The sequence below is a fragment of the Cervus elaphus genome, chromosome 24 (genome assembly GCF_910594005.1).
Source record: "Cervus elaphus chromosome 24, mCerEla1.1, whole genome shotgun sequence".
Taxonomy (NCBI): Eukaryota; Metazoa; Chordata; class Mammalia; order Artiodactyla; family Cervidae; genus Cervus; species Cervus elaphus.
The window spans coordinates 13,780,765-13,796,617 of record NC_057838.1 but is presented as its reverse complement, the minus strand read 5'-3'; the positions used below and the strand labels follow the sequence as shown (position 1 = coordinate 13,796,617).

The window sequence follows — 15,853 nt, the reverse complement described above, 5'->3', positions numbered from 1 at the left end:
GTAGAAGCAGAGTGAGCTTTGTCTATGTGTGCCACAGTCTGTTAGCAAAAGCCACATTTCAAGAAAACTTTGTTCTTTTAATCAGGGAGAGAAAACCAAATTCCAGGTTGGTACCATCTTATATTCACTGTGAAACAATAGTTATTTACTTAGTCAAAGAAACAATAAAAGGTTTCAAAGGCAGTTTAATGTCTTAAGAAACTTGTACCAAGCACAAAACTCTTCTTTTACTTGCCACAAACCTTTTTACACTTCTGTACTTATCACTTCATTTGCCCATTTGGAGAACAGCCATGTGTAAATTTAGACTTGCTTTTTTTTTCCTTAATAGAATGTAATTCCATTCCTTATATCTTTTTATTAAAAACACACATCTTACTTTAGCACCAATGAACTGTACTTTATATTATCATTTTATAGATTGGTGAACATAAATCACCCAAAGCTATGTCATTTGCAAAAGTATCTTCACAATGTCTATGTTAATTAGATCAATAAACAAACATTAATACCAGGTATCAATTCAATTGTGAATATTTCCCAGTTCACACAGCCTGAAATTCATTTTAGTTTAATTTTCTTGAATTTAGAATTGTTTGATGTGTAAGCACTTACTTCTCTTTAGGCCAATTAAAAAGAGCTCATTGACCAATCAGCCTTCAGCAATGTTGTCCAAAGATGGAAACACACACTGAGACACACATAAATCTAGGCAGAGAGAGACCTCATAGTTTTCCATTTGAACTTTAAAATGTCTCTTTGCCCTTTTTCTCTCCCCTTGTATTGAAGTTTACCAATTTGCTCATGGCTGGCGTCCCAGAAAGAGTGGACTGTATATCTCAAGGACATGATAAGAGTTAACTTCAGGTTTTTTTCCCAGGGCAGTTTTTGTTTTTCAAGCAGGGTTGGAGCTCCAATAAAAGTATTTTAATAAGCCAACTTTTTCCTAATTGCAAGTGCAAAAAGAACCAGTTTTGTGATTTCAAAAAGATTTCATTTTAACCAGTTTTCTCTAGAGTCTAAAGAATATCATGGCCATTCAGTGTCAAAAATGTCATCTCTCCTTTTTGTAGTCATAGTTTCATAGCTAAAATTAAACCAAAGATTGTTCAAACTGGCTCTGATGACAGGGGTGGGGACCGACTGATAAGATGTCCCAGCAGGGATTGTCTCTAGGGAGGTGAAGTCTTCTCTTAAATCAAAGAAAGCCTGTATATAAGGGACTTTTTAGGGTCTGAGGATCAAACTTATTCCATCTTTTCAAGATACAGTTCAAAGAGGGTGGTTCTGGAACTGCTAGCTCCCATCTGTAACACAGAAAGAGCCGCACCCAGTGCCATGGCTTTTTTCTACTGGAGGCACCCCTCCCTGCTCTAGATGGGGGTGGAGACAGGTCTCCCACCTAAGCTTCCTCCCCTAACCTGTCTTACTGATGCCGGTGTCCACTATCATCCCTCCCAGTTCTACCACTGAGGTGGGGTGGAGACGCACCAGGGGTAGACCTGATGGCATCCCAGATTGATGTCCAGTTCCTCACCATTAAAACCTTGGCTTGATTTCCCCTTTTTCTCTGGTGCCATGTGGGTGGGGCGGAGTAGCCTTCCGGAATGTCTCCCAAGCTAAGACGGCTAGAGGAAACATCCGTCTTTTGTGTGCCGGTACACATTCTTGAACATATTCCTGACCACAGTAGAAGTGATAAGTCATAAACGGATGAACAGAAAACCCAAGAGGTCCCTTCTGAAAGTTGCCACATGAGTCTATGCAATAACAAAGGAGGTTATGGAGGGCTGACCTGTGAGGAAAAATTAATCTTTCATGTTCATGGAGTGTCAAAGTCAACCTTCTATTCCTGTCCAGCAGAGTGTACAAAAAAACCATCTAAGGAATTGAAACAAGAGGCACCAGAGGGCTTTCTCTGGCCCACTAAGAGCTGGCACTACCAGGGGAAGAAGCCTGTTGTGTTTCCAGTCTGCCCAAATCTGGGGTTCCCCAATCTGTGTCCTCAGGAATCTCATGCTCACCATCAATGTCTCCACCACACAGTCCAGAGGCATAGCCATGACAAGAACTTGCCTCTGGGTCTCTGGGTCAGTATGGTGATTTCCAGTCTGGGAGCTGTCTCTGCAGCTAGAGGTCCAGCTAGCTCCCTCATGTGTTCCTACCTGCAGTGTCCTGTAAAACTTGGAATGGGGTCTGGTTAGAAAAACACAAGAACAGCATAGACTGCAAGTCCCCTGAAAGTGTACAAACCAGCACATTAGGTTAGTAGCTTTAATTCCCCAAGCAGTTATGAAATGGTCAGAGAGACCAGGAGAAGCAGCTCAGTCCATATGCTTCTGAGTTAGTAAAGTGGAGACTTTACAGTAAAAGAACAAAGGAGTCCCAGCTCTGAACATTCTTACCTTGTCTTGACGATTCCGGATGTGACCCCAAGATGATAGTTTACGGTGTTCAGTGAACAGTGTCACCAGATGTGTGATCTCCAAAGGAGATTTAACTCTGGGACCAAAGACAGTCTCAGTCACTCAGAGCTTTGTGTAGATTTTATTTAAAGTGAAAGTGACAGAAGAAGCTTCTGACATGGACATCAGAAGCAGGCAGGAGAGTACCCACCTCATTAGTTTAAGTGGGGCCTTATATACTTTTCAACTTGTTGCTGAAAATAGATAAAAAGAATACCTCAAGGTTGTAAGAGTTCCACCAGACCATTTCCCAAGGCATACATCCTGAGATGATCAGCCAGGGAGAATGGGTTCTGGGCAACATCTCTGGGACAGACATACTGTTGCTGTGTAATCAGGGGTACAAGTCTTGAGAAACAGGTTCCCCCGCATGATTTGTTACAATTATAATCATTAACATGGAGCTTAAGAAAAGCATTTCCATGAGTAGGACATTGTGCTGTGTGATCCTTAGTTTGGACCTAAAGAAAGGCCAGTTCTTGGGTAAGGTACATTGTTGTGCAAGGCTTAAGGAAAGCATGATCCAGAAAGTTCACCTCCTCCTTAAAGGGCCTTGGACTGCCTGCCTAAGCTTTAACTCTTTCACACCACAGTCAAGAGTAGCCCCCACTCACCACAACTAGAGAAAGCCTACGCAAAGCAAGGAAGACACAGCACAGCCAAAAATAAAAAATAATTATCAAACTAACATTATTAATAAAACGGAAGTAGCAGAAAACACATTCTTTTCAAGTTCACATGGAACGTTCACTAGGATAGATCACAAAACAAGTGTCAATAACACTAAGAAGACTAAAGTTACATCAAACATATTTTTTCGACCAGAACACTCTTAAGACTAGAGATCAACTACAAGGAAAGAAAAAAAGTTAATACCCACAAGCATATGGCCGTTAAAAATATGCTACAAAACAACCAATAAGTCAATGAAGAAATGAAAAAGGTAATTAAAAAAATACCTGGAGACAAATGAAAACAAAAACACAACGATCCAAATATCTATGGGATTCGGAAAAGTAGTTCTAAGAGGAAAGAAAGTTTATAGCAATACATGCCAACCTCAGGAAACGAGATCTCAAATGAACAACCTAGCCTTACACCTAGAGGAACTGGAAAAAGAACAACCAAAATCCAAAGGCAGTAGAAGGAAAGAAACAATGAAGGTCAGATAAAAAATAAATGAAATACAGATTTACAAAACAGTAGAAAAATTGATAACAGTAAGAGCTGGTTCTTTGAAAAGAAAAACAAAATTGATAAACTTTTAGCCAGACTAATCAAGAAAAAAATAGAGAGGGGTCAAACAAATAAAATTAGAAGTAAAAAGAGAAAAATTACAACCAACACCACAGAATAAAAAGGATCACAAGAGATTACTATGGACAACACCTAAGAAGTGGAAAGTTTTCTAGAAATTTACAATCTCCCAAGACTGAATCAGGAAGAAACAGAAAATATGAACAGACCAATAATCAACAATGAAATTGAATTGGTAAGAAGAAAACGCCCAATAAACAAAAGTTCAGACCCAGACAAGGTCACTGGTGAATTATACCTAACACTCAATGAAAAGTTAACACCTATCTTTCTCAAACTATTCTAAAAATTACAAGGGAAGGAACACTTCTCAAATCATTCTGTGAGGTTAGCATCACCCTGATGCCCAAACCAGACAAGGATATCATGAAAAAATAAAATTACAAGCCAATTTCACTGATGAATATAAATGCAAAAATCCTCAAGAAAACCCCAAATACCATATGTTTTCACTTATATCTGGAATGGTGTATGTGTGCATATGTGCATGTCTGCTCAGTTGCTCGGTTGTGTCTGACAACCCCATGGACTGTAGCCTGCCAAGCTCCTCTGTCCATGGAATTCTTCAGGCAAGAATACTTGCATGGGTTGCCATGTCCTACTCTGAGGGATCTTCACAACCAGGGACAAACCCTTGCCTCCTACAATCCAGATGGATTCTTTAACACTGAGCTGGTAAAGAATCTGTCTGCAACGTGGAGACCTGGGTTTCATCACTGGGCTGGGAATATCCCTTGGAGAAGGGAAAGGCTACCCACACCTGTATTCTGGCCTAGAGAATTCCATGGACTGTATAGTCCATAGGGTCACAAAGAATCAGACACAACTGAGCGACTTTCACACTCACTCACACCAGGGAAACCCATATGTGGAATCACAGGTATATAATAAACACACTTTACACAGTTCATGGGGTTCTGACAGCTAGTATACTGGAGCGGCTTGCCATTCCCTCCTCCAGTGGAACCTGTGCATGTTAGATGGCCCTACATGGCCTGGCTCGTAGCTTCATTGAGTTATACCAGCCCCTTCACCACAAGGCAGTGTGACAAGCCACAGTTAGAACCCTGTCTGGAACAACTGACTGGTTCAGGATTGAGAAAGGAGTGCCACAAAGCTGTTTATTTTCACCCTGTTTATTTAGCTTACATGCAGAGCACATCATGTGAACTGCCAGGCTGGATGATTACAAGTGGGAAAGAAGGTTGCCAGGAGAAATATCAACAACCTCAAAGATAGCAATGATACCACTCTAATGGCAGAAACAGAAGAGGAACTAAAGAGCCTCTTGATTGAAGGTGAAGGAGGATGGTGGAAAAGCTGGCTTAAAACTCAGCATTAAAAGACCTAAGATCATGGCATCTGGCTCCATCACTTCATGGCAAGTAGAAGGGAAAAAGGTGGAAGCAGTGACAGATTTCCTCTTCATGGGCTCTAAAATCACTTCAGATGGTGACTGCAGCCATGAAATTAGAACACAACTGCTTCTTGGCAGGAAAGCTATGACAAACCTAGACAGTGTGTTATAAACCAAAGACATCACTTTGCCCACAAATGTCCATATAGTCAAGGCTATGGTCTTTCCTGTTGTCATGTACAGATGTGAGAGCTGGACCATAAAGAAGGCAGAACACCAAGGAATTGATGCTTTTGAACAGTGGTGCTGGAGAAGACTCTTGAGAGTCCCTTAGAAAGCAAGGGTATCAAGCCAATCAGTCTTAAAGGACATCAACCTTGAATACTCTTTGGAAAGACTGATGCTGAAGCTGAAGCTCCAACACTTTGCCCACCTGATGCAAAGAGCTGACTCATTGGAAAAGACTTTAAGGCTTGGAATCATTGAAGGCAAGGCAGAAGGAGAAGAGGGTGACAGAGGATGAGATGGTTGGATGGCATCACTGATTCAATGAACATGAATTTGGGCAAACTCTGGGAGATGGTGAGGGACAGGGAAGCCTGGCATGCTGCAGTCCATGGAGTCGTGAAGAGTCGGACATGGCTTGGCAAATGAACAACAAAAAATGTACACATAGGGAATATAGCCAATAATATTGTAACAACTTTGTATGGTGACAAAGGTAACTAGTTTCTTTGTGGTGATCATTTCATAATGTATAAAAATCTCAAATCACTACATTGTGTACGTGAAGCTAATATAGTATGTTGTATCTCAACTTAAAAATCTTTATTACAAGTCTTATTAATATTTGCATCTAGAATGGTTTTCAGTTGCATTCATGAAAGAACACTGTGTTGAGTGCTACTGCAATTCAATTGTAAGAAGAAGCTTTTATTACAAGTTTTGATTAACATTGGTATATGCATCGGAGAAGGCAATGGCAACTCACTCCAGTACTCTTGCCTGGAAAATCCCATGGGCAGAGGAGCCTGGTAGGCTGCAGTCCATGGGGTCGCGAAGAGTCGGACACGACTGAAGTGACTTAGCAGCAGCAGCAGCTATATGCATTAGAGAATGGGTATCACTTCCTAAAGAACACAGTGTTGAACAGTTGTTGCTAGTACAGTTGACCCTTGAGTAACAAAGGTTTAGACTATGTGGGTTCACATACACGTGGATTCTTTTCAATAGTAAATACTGTGCTACCGCAGAAGCTATGATTGGTCGATTTGAGGATGCAGCACCATGGATGCAGAGGAACCTTGGTTTCATAGGAACCATGTATATGGAGGGCCTAGTATAAGTGGTTTGTGGATTTTTGATTGTGTGGAAGGTTGGTGTCCCTAACCCGCATGTTATTCAAGAGTCAACTGTAGTTTGTAAGAATTATCTTATTATTAACATGTCTAGTTAACACATCACCACATGCATCACAGAATGTGTATTACTAGAAGCACTGGAAAAACTTGGTGCTGAACTCTGTGCACCTAACTTGTAAGGAATGACTTTATAAGTGTTTTTAAATAGTTCACACTTGCATCAGAGATGGGGCATCACTTCCATTCACCAAAAGAACACTGCCGAGAGTAGCTTGGGATGGATATGTAAGAAACTTCTTTATCACAAGTCTCTTTAGACATTTTATTGCGTGCATTACAGGATGAGTACCATTCCCACTCACTAGAAAAATGCAGTGTGCTGAATGTCTGGTGCAAACAGCATGTAAGAAACATCTTATTTCAAGTTTTGTTAAAACTTCACTGTATCACTGAAATTATTAGATTGTTCTGCCATACTTTATTCTCATAGAGAGAGGGTACTAGAGCCCAGACAACTTTTAAACTTCCCAGTGGTTTAGCAGGCTAAACTTTATATCTTATAGGAGCCTCCGAGTGATAATTAAATATCTTGGGGAAGTGTTAGCTCTTCATCATAATTGCCAGGGAGTTGGGGCTGATCTCATAGAATGATGTTGCTAGTGTTCCTTCCTTTGTAATTTTTTTGAAATAGTTTGATAAAGATAGGTGTTAACTTAAATGTTTGGTAGAATACAGAGCCCCTTTCTTTGCCCTATCTCACCATACTCTATGGCATAGTGTCTAGGGAGGAAAAACAGGAACAATATGAAAAGCCTTTGCTTCCAGTTTCAAGGGTGAGGTAAATACAGTGGCTTTCTACTCCCTGGTATCAGGCTAGACTAAGAAGACTAGTTTCCTCCACCCTACTGGGAAAGCAAATCTGTCAGCTGTTCTCTTATCACCTCAAGATGACTTTCAATTATGGCTATCAGTCATTATTGTTTTAAAATATAGCCAGTGTTTTATGTTAAAGAGGTATGGTAAGATGACAGACATGACTGCATTTAAAGAATATATTACTTACAGTTCCCCAAAGAAGGGGGCAAGGGAAAGCATGCAGGACCACATGAAGAAGCACCAGGGTCAGGAAACAGAAGGAACAAGAATAAAGTGTGAGCAAAATCTTTACTTTCTTTTTTTCTTTCCTTCCTTATTTCTTTTGGGGTAAGGAATGGAAAAGCAGGAGGCTTATAATGGGCTAGTTTTAACAATTTCTGCAGACTACTGAGGTGGTCCTTAGTTTTCTGGTACCTGGCACTGGAGTGATTTACTTTTTAAATTTTTAAATTTCAGTTGGAGGATAATTACTTTACACTACTGTGTTGGTTTCTGCCATACATCAACATGAATCAGCCATAGGAATAAGTGCGCCCCCTCTGTCTTGAACCTCCCTCCTACCTCCCACACCATCCCACCCCTCTAGGTTGTCACAGAGCACCAGATTTGAGTTCCCTGCATCACACAGTAAATTTGCACTGGCTATCTAATGTTACATACTAATGTAAATGTCTCAATGCTACTCTCTCAATTCGTCCCACCCTCTCTTTCCTCCCCTGTGTCCACAAGTCTGCTCTCTATGTCTGCATCTCCACTGCTGCCCTTCATGTACGTTCATCATCTTTTTAGATACCATGTGTGTGTGTGTTAGTTGCTCAGTCATGTCTGATTCTTTGTGACCCCATGGACTGTAGCCTGCCAGCCTCTTCTGTCCATGGAATTCTCCAGGCAAGAATACTAGAGTGGATTGTCGTTCCCTTCTCCAGGCGATCTTCCTGATCCAGGGATCAAACCCAGATCTCCTGCATTGCAGGCAAATTCTTTATCACCCATCACCAGGGAAGCCCCTTCAACTCCATATATATGCATTAATATACGATATTTGTCTGTTTCTGACTCATTTCACTCTGTATAGTAGGCTCTAGGTTCATCCGCCTCATTATAACTGAGTCAAATGCATTCCTTTTTATGGCTGAGTAATATTCCATTGTGTATATGTACCACAGCTTCTCTATTCATTTATCTGTCAATGGACATCTAGGTTGCTTCCATACCCTAGCTATTGTAAATAGTGCTGCAGTGAACAGTGGGATGTGTATGTATTTTTCAACTATGGTTTCCTCAGGGTATATGCCCAGTAGTGGGATTGTTGGGTCATATGGTAGTTTTATTCCCAGTTTTTAAAGGAATCTCCATATTATTTTCCCTAGTGGCTGTATCAACTTGGATTCCCACCAAGAGGGCAAGAGAGTTCCCTCTACTCCACACCCTCTCTAGCATTTATTGTTTGTAGATTTTTTGATGATGGCCATTCTGACTGGTGTGAGGTGACAACTTATTGTAGTTTTGATTTGTGTTTCTTAACTAATGAGGAATGTCAACATGTTTTCATGAGTTTATTATCTATCTGTATGTCCTCTGTGGAGAAATGTCTGGTTAGATCTTCTGCCCACTTTTGATTCGGTTGTTTTTCTGGTATTGAGCTGAATGACCTGCATATATATTTTGGAGATTAATCCTTTGTCAGTTGTTTCATTTGCTATTATTTTCTTCCATTCCGAGGCTTGTCTTTTCACCCTTTTTTATAGTTTCCTTCACTGTGTAAAAGCTTTTAAGTTTCAGTTCAGTTCAGTCGCTCAGTCGTGTCCGACTCTTTGCGACCCCATGAATCGCACCACGCCAGGCCTCCCTGTCCATCACCAACTCCCGGAGTTTATTCAAACTCATGTCCATCGAGTCGGTGATGCCATCCAGCCATTTCATCCTTTGTCTCCCCCTTTTCCTCCTGCCCCAAATCCCTCCCAACATCAGGGTCTTTTCCAATGAGTGAGCTCTTTGCATCAGGTGGCCAAAGTATTGGAGTTTCAGCTTCAACATCAGTCCTTCCAATGAACACCCAGGACTGATCTCCTTTAGGATGGACTGGCTGGATCTCCTTGCAGTCCAAGGGACTCTCAATAATCTTCTCCAACACCACAGTTCAAAAGCATCAATTCTTTGGTGCTCAGCTTTCTTTAGAGTCCAATTCTCACATCCATGCATGACCACTGGAAAAACCATAGCCTTAACTATGGTTGGCAAAGTAATGTCTCTGCTTTTTAATATGCTATCTAGGTTGGTCATAACTTTCCTGCCAAGGAGTAAGCGTCTTTTAATTTCATGGCTGCAATCACCATCTGCAGTGATTTGGGAGCCCAAGAAAATAAAGTCAGCCACTGTTTCCCCATCTGTTTTCCATGAAGTGATGGGACTGGATACCATGATCTTAGTTTTCTGAATGTTGAGCTTTAAGCCAACTTTTTCACTCTCCTCTTTCACTTTCATCAACAGGCTCTTTAGTTCTTCTTCACTTTCTGCCATAAGGGTGGTGTCATCTGCATATCTGAGGTTATTGATATGTCTCCCCGCAATCTTAGATTCCAGCTTGTGCTTCCTCCAGCCCAGCATTTCTCATGATGTACTCTGCATATAAGTTAAATAAGCAGGGTGAAAATATACAGCCTTGATGTACTCCTTTTCTTATTTGGAACCAGTCTGCTGTTCCATGTCCAGTTCTAACTGTTGCTTCCTGACCTGCATACAGGTTTCTCAAGAGGCAAGTCAGGCGGTCTGGTATTCCCATCTCTTTCAGAATTTTCCACAGTTTGTTGTGATCCACACAGTCAAAGGCTTTGGCACAGTCAATAAAGCAGAAATAGATGTTTTTCTGAAACTTTCTTGCTTTCTTGATGATCCAACGGATGTTGGCAATTTGATCTCTGGTTCCTCTGCCTTTTCTAAAACCAGCTTGAACACCTGGAAGTTCACAGTTCATGTATTGCTGAAGCCTGGCTTGGAGAATTTTGAGCGTTATTTTACTAACATGTGAGATGAGTGTAATTGTGCGGTATTTCTTTCATTAGTGTCTTATAATTTTCTGCATACAGGTGTTTTGGCTCTTTAGGTAGGTTTATTCCTAGGTATTTTTTTGTTGTTGTTGTTGTTGCAATGGTGAATGGGATTGTTTCCTTAAGTTCTCTAATTTTTCATGGTTAATGTATAAGAATGTAAGAGATTTCTCTGTATTAATTTTATATCCTGAGACTTTCCTATATTCATTGATTAGCTTTAGTAATTCTCTGGTGGCATCTTTAGGGTTTTCTATGTATAGATAGCACCATCTCATCTGCAAACAATGAGTGTTTTACATCTTCTTTTCCAATCTGGATTCCTTTTTTCCCTTTTTGTCTCTGATTGCTATAGCTTGGGCTTCCAAAATTATGCTAAATGATAGTGGCTACGAGTGGGCACCCTTGTATTGTTCCTGATCTGAGAGGAAATGCTTTCAGTTCTTCACTATTGAGAATAATGTTTGCTGTGGATTTGTCATATATGGCCTTTATTATGTTGAGGTAGGTTCTTTCTATGTCTACTTTCTGGAGAGTTATTATTATTATTTTCTTTATTATAAATGGGTGCTGAATTTTGTCAAAAGCTCTCTCTGCATCTACTGAAATGATCATATGATTTTTATCTTTCAATTTGTTAATATTGTGTATCATAGTTATTGATTTGTATATACTGAAGAATCTTTGCTTCCCTGGTATAAAGCCCACTTGATCATGGTGTATGATCTTTTTAATGTATTGCTGGATTCTATTTGTTAGAATTTTGTTGAGGATTTTTCATATATGTTCATCAGTGATATTGACCTGTAATTTTCATTTTTGTGGTCTGATTTTTGGTATCAGGGTGATGGTAGCCTCATCACTACCATGGTAGACTCATGGGAGTCTTATTTCTTCTGAGATTTTCTGGAAGAATTTGATGAACAGGGTAAGTATTAGCTCTTCTCTAAACTTTTGGTAGAATTCCCCTGTAACGTCATCTGGCCCTGGGCTTTTGTTTGTTGGAAGATTTTTGATTACAGTGTCAATTTCCATGCTTGTGATTGGTCTCCATATTTTCTATTTCTTCCTGGTCCAGTTTTGGAAGATTATAATTTTCTAAGAATTTGTCCATTTCTTACAGGTTGTCCATTTTAGTGGCATATAGTTGTTTCTCATGGCATGTAGTAGTTTCTTATGATCCTTTGTATTTCTGTATTGTCTGTTGTAACCTCTGCTTTTTCAGTTCTAATTTTATTGATTTTGATCTTCTTTTCTTGATGAGTTTGGCTAATGATTTGTCAATTTTGTTTATCTTCTCAAAGAACCAGCTTTCTTACAGTTTTATTGATCTTTGCTATGGTCACCTTCATTTTCTTTTATTTCTGCTCTGATCTTTATGTTCCGTCTACTAATTTTGGAGGGTTTTTGTTCTTTTTCTAGTTGCTTTAGGTGTAAGGTTAGGTTGTTTATTTGATATTTTTCTTGTTTCTTGTAGTAGACTTATACTGCTATAAACTTCCTTCTTAGCACTGCTTTTAGTGCATCCCGTAGGTTTTGAGTTGTCATATTTTCTTTATCATTTGTTTCTAGGTGTATTTTGATTTCTTCAGTGATCTGTTGGTTATTCAGAAGTGTATTGTTTAGCCTCCATGTGCTTGTGGTTTTTTTGTACTTTTTTCCTGTACTTGATATCTAGTCTAGTCAGAAAATATGCTTGAAATTATTTCAATTTACCAAGGCTTGATTTGTGTCTCAAGATGTTATCTATCCTGGAGAAATTTCCATGTGCTCTTGAGAAAAAAGTGAAATACGCTGTTCTTGGATGAAATGCCCTATAGATATCAATTAGGTCCAACTGGTTCAATGTATCATTTAAAGTTGTGTTTCCTTATCAATTTTCTATCTGGAAGATCTGTCTGTTTGTGTGAGTCAGGTATTAAAGTCTTGCACTATTATTGTGTTACTGTCAAGTTCCCCTTTAATACTTGTTACCATTTGCCTTATGTATTGTGGTGCTCCAAAGTTGGGTGCATATATGTTTATCATGGTTATATCTTCTTGGATTGATATCTTGATTACTACATAGTGTCCTTCTTGCCTCTTATAACGGACTTTATTTTAAAGTCTATTTATCTGTCATGAGTATTGCTACTCCTGCTTTCTTTTGATTTCTGCTTGCATGGAATATCTTCTTCCAGCCCTTCACTTTCAGTGAGTGTGTGTCCCTAGTTCTGAGGTGGGTCTCTTGTAGATAGCATATATAGGGATGTTGTTTTCTACATTCAGCCAATCTGTGTCTTTTTGTTGGAGCACTTAACTAATTTATATTTAAGGTAATTATTGATATGTATGCTCCTACTACCATTTACTTTATTGTCTTGGGTTGCATCTTGTTTGTAACTTTTTTCCTTTCATCACTCTAAGTATGTCCTGCCACTCCCTGCTGGCCTGCAGAATTTCTGTTGAAAGATCAGCTGTTAGCTTTATGGGGAACCCCTTGTATGTTATTTGTTGCTTCTTCCTTGCTGCTTTTAATATTTGTTCTTTGTGTTTAATTTTGATTAGTTTGATTAGTATGTGTCTTGTGTTTCTTTGAGGGTTTATCCTATATGAGACTCTCTGGGCTTCCTGGATTTGGGTGGCTATTTCCTTTCCCATGTTAGGGAAATTTTTGACTATAATCTCAAATATTTTCTCATACCTTTTTTCTTCTTCTTCTGGGATCCCCTATAATTCTAATATTTGTATGCTTAATGTTGTCACAGAGTTCTCTGAGACCATCCTCATTTCTTTTCATTACTTTTTCTTTATTCTGCTCTGCCTCAGTTATTTCTACCATCTATCTTCCAGCTCACTTATCTATTCTTCTGCCTCAGATAGCCTGCTATTATTTCCCTCTAGTGCATTTTTAATCTGTTACTGTGTTGCTCACTGTTGATTGTCTATTCTTTTAAATCTTCTAGGTCTTTGTTAACATTTCTCGTAACTTCTTGATTTGTGCCTCTAGTCTATTTATCTGTGCCTCCATTTTGCTTATAAGATTTTGGATCATCTTTACTATCATCACTCTGAATTCTTTTTCAAGTAGACTTTTTCCTCTTCATTTTTTTGGTCTTGTGGGTTTTTATCATGTTCCTTCATCTGCTACATGTTTCTCTGTCTTTTCATTTTGTTTAACTTAGTGTGTTTGGAGTCTTCTTTCTGCAGGCTGGATGGTGGTAGCTCCTCTTGACTGTGGGGTGCAGCCCCATGAGTGGGGCTGGACCAGTGCCACGTGCAGGCTTCCTGGCTGGGAGGACTTGTGCCTACTTCTCCTGACTGGAGTTGGACCTTGTTGCTCTGAAGGGCAGTGCCATATGGGTTCAGTATGGCTTTGAGCAGCCTGTCTACTAACGGGCAGGGCTGTGTTTCTGTTTTACTGATGGTTCGGTGTGCGGCATCTGGCACTGGGGCTTGCTGGCCTTTGGCTGGGACTTGGTCTTAGTGTTGAGATGACGGCCTTTGAGAGAGTTCTCATGAGTTAATGTTATGGGGTCAGGGGTTCTCTGGTGGTCCAAAGTCCTGGACTCAGGTCTCCTACTTTGGGAGCTCAGGCCCAATCCCTTACTGTAGTGTGAAGACTTCACAGGCCTCACAGCACAGAAGACAAAGCCCCATGACTAATGGTGAAAGAAACACTCAACAGCCAAGAACACTGAGGCAAACTTGTGCACTTACAAAGAGAAGAGGAAAAAAAGGGAAAAAAGGATAAAATGGGGGTCAAAAAAGAAGACAGCAATCAAGAATGTAAAAACAGGAAAAATGAGTTTATTTAAAAATAAGCCATTTTAAAAGTGGAAATAATAGGTTATAAAAAATAAAAATTGAAGGGTTAATAAAGACAGTATATGATAACAGTATGAAAAAGAAAAGAAAGAACCAAGAAAAAAGGGGAAAAGATAAAAATAACTCTGCACCTGCTTTCTCCTTAAGCAGTGGTAGTTCCACCTCTGCTTCCTTATGAGGCCCTTCAATACTGGACTTTTCTCTGGACCTGCTGTGGGAACAGCTCAGACTCTAATCTGGCCCTGCTCCTGCATGTTTGTACCTCCAATGTCCATTGTTGCCAGAGCTAGGGCTCTTTCTTTTGTGAGATCCTCTGCATCTGAAGATGTATTCCTGAGGCATCTGTGGAGAGAGAAGTACCCTTTGTCCACTTACTCCTCTGCCATCTTGCTGTCCTGGAGTGACTTAGAGGAAATATTGGCTTGCTGTGTGACAGTAAGATGAAGAGGGTGGTTGGAGCTATGAGTTTTGGCTTGGTTAGTTTACATATAAAGGTGCAGTTTTTTAAAATTAATTAATTTTAATTGGAGGATAATTACAATACTGTGATGCTTTATGCCATACATCGACATGAATCAGCCATGAGTGCACATTCTGAGCCCCCCCACCTCCCTCCCCACCCCATCCCTCTGTGCTGTCCCAGAGCACCAGCTTTGAGTGCCCGGCTTCATACATCAAACTTGCACAGGATGCTAACAATGTCTAGGATTAAAAAGCACTGTGCCTGTAATATTCATTACAGATATAGCTAACTGTGAATGCCCAGATAATAACATTCAACCATTAAAACTTAAAAGAGGATGTTTAAGTATCTTTTGTCATATATAAACTCTTTTGCTGCCATAGAAAGGCTAAATGATTATCCATCTAAGTGATGTCATTTGAAGCAGCATTGCCTTCAGAAATTGCTTCCTGCTCTACCTGCTGTTTCTCAAAAAAAAAAAAAAACACTGTAAACATTAAGCTTATGATTTAATCCACTGATTTCACTACTGCGTTTCCATTAGGAAACAGCTGAAAATTTAGAGATCATTTTGAGAAATTCCAACCGTGAGAAAGTGGTGGAATATGAATTCCCACTAATGTCAATATTGGAGGCAAGAGAAATCCTCTTAAGATCTAGAACTAAAAGTCACCTCTGAGGATTTCAGCTGGATGGCAGACAAGGAAGAAACAGACCCTTGTACCCCATAGAGACACTTGAAAAGAAAGTGAAAGTGAAAGTCGCTCAGTCATGTCCAACTCTTTGGGACCCCATGGACTGTAGGCTCCTTTGTCCGTGGAATTCTCCAAGCAAGAATATTGGAGTGGGTAGCCTATTCCTTCTCCAGGGGATCTTCCTGACTCAGGAATTGAACTGGGATCTCCTGCATTGCAGGCAGATTCGTTACCAGCTGAACTACCAGGGAAGCCCATAGAGACACTTGGTTAACACTATTTAGCCTAGGATACCTTTGTGAGAACTTTAGAGGTCAGCTGAAAAAATGCAGTACCAAAGCCTATGCAAATCCAATAAGGATTCCAACAAGAGGTAGAGAAGTTTGTAGCATTTTGAACACCCATGCCCCTTCCTCTACCAAGCATAGCATCACTCAACTAGGAGGAGACTTCCATAATGGGACT

The 15,853-nt window shown here is 40.0% G+C and overlaps 1 long non-coding RNA gene across 1 annotated transcript in view; it reads right to left on the bottom strand.

Annotated features, from left to right (window-relative positions):
- Positions 1-898: 898 nt before the first annotated feature.
- The window catches only part of LOC122682778, a 72,495-nt gene continuing 57,540 nt past the window's right edge, over positions 899-15,853 (bottom strand). Inside the window, exon 4 of the long non-coding RNA XR_006337515.1 lies at positions 899-2,502. This is a non-coding gene — a long non-coding RNA (uncharacterized LOC122682778). The remainder of the gene's footprint in view (positions 2,503-15,853) is intronic.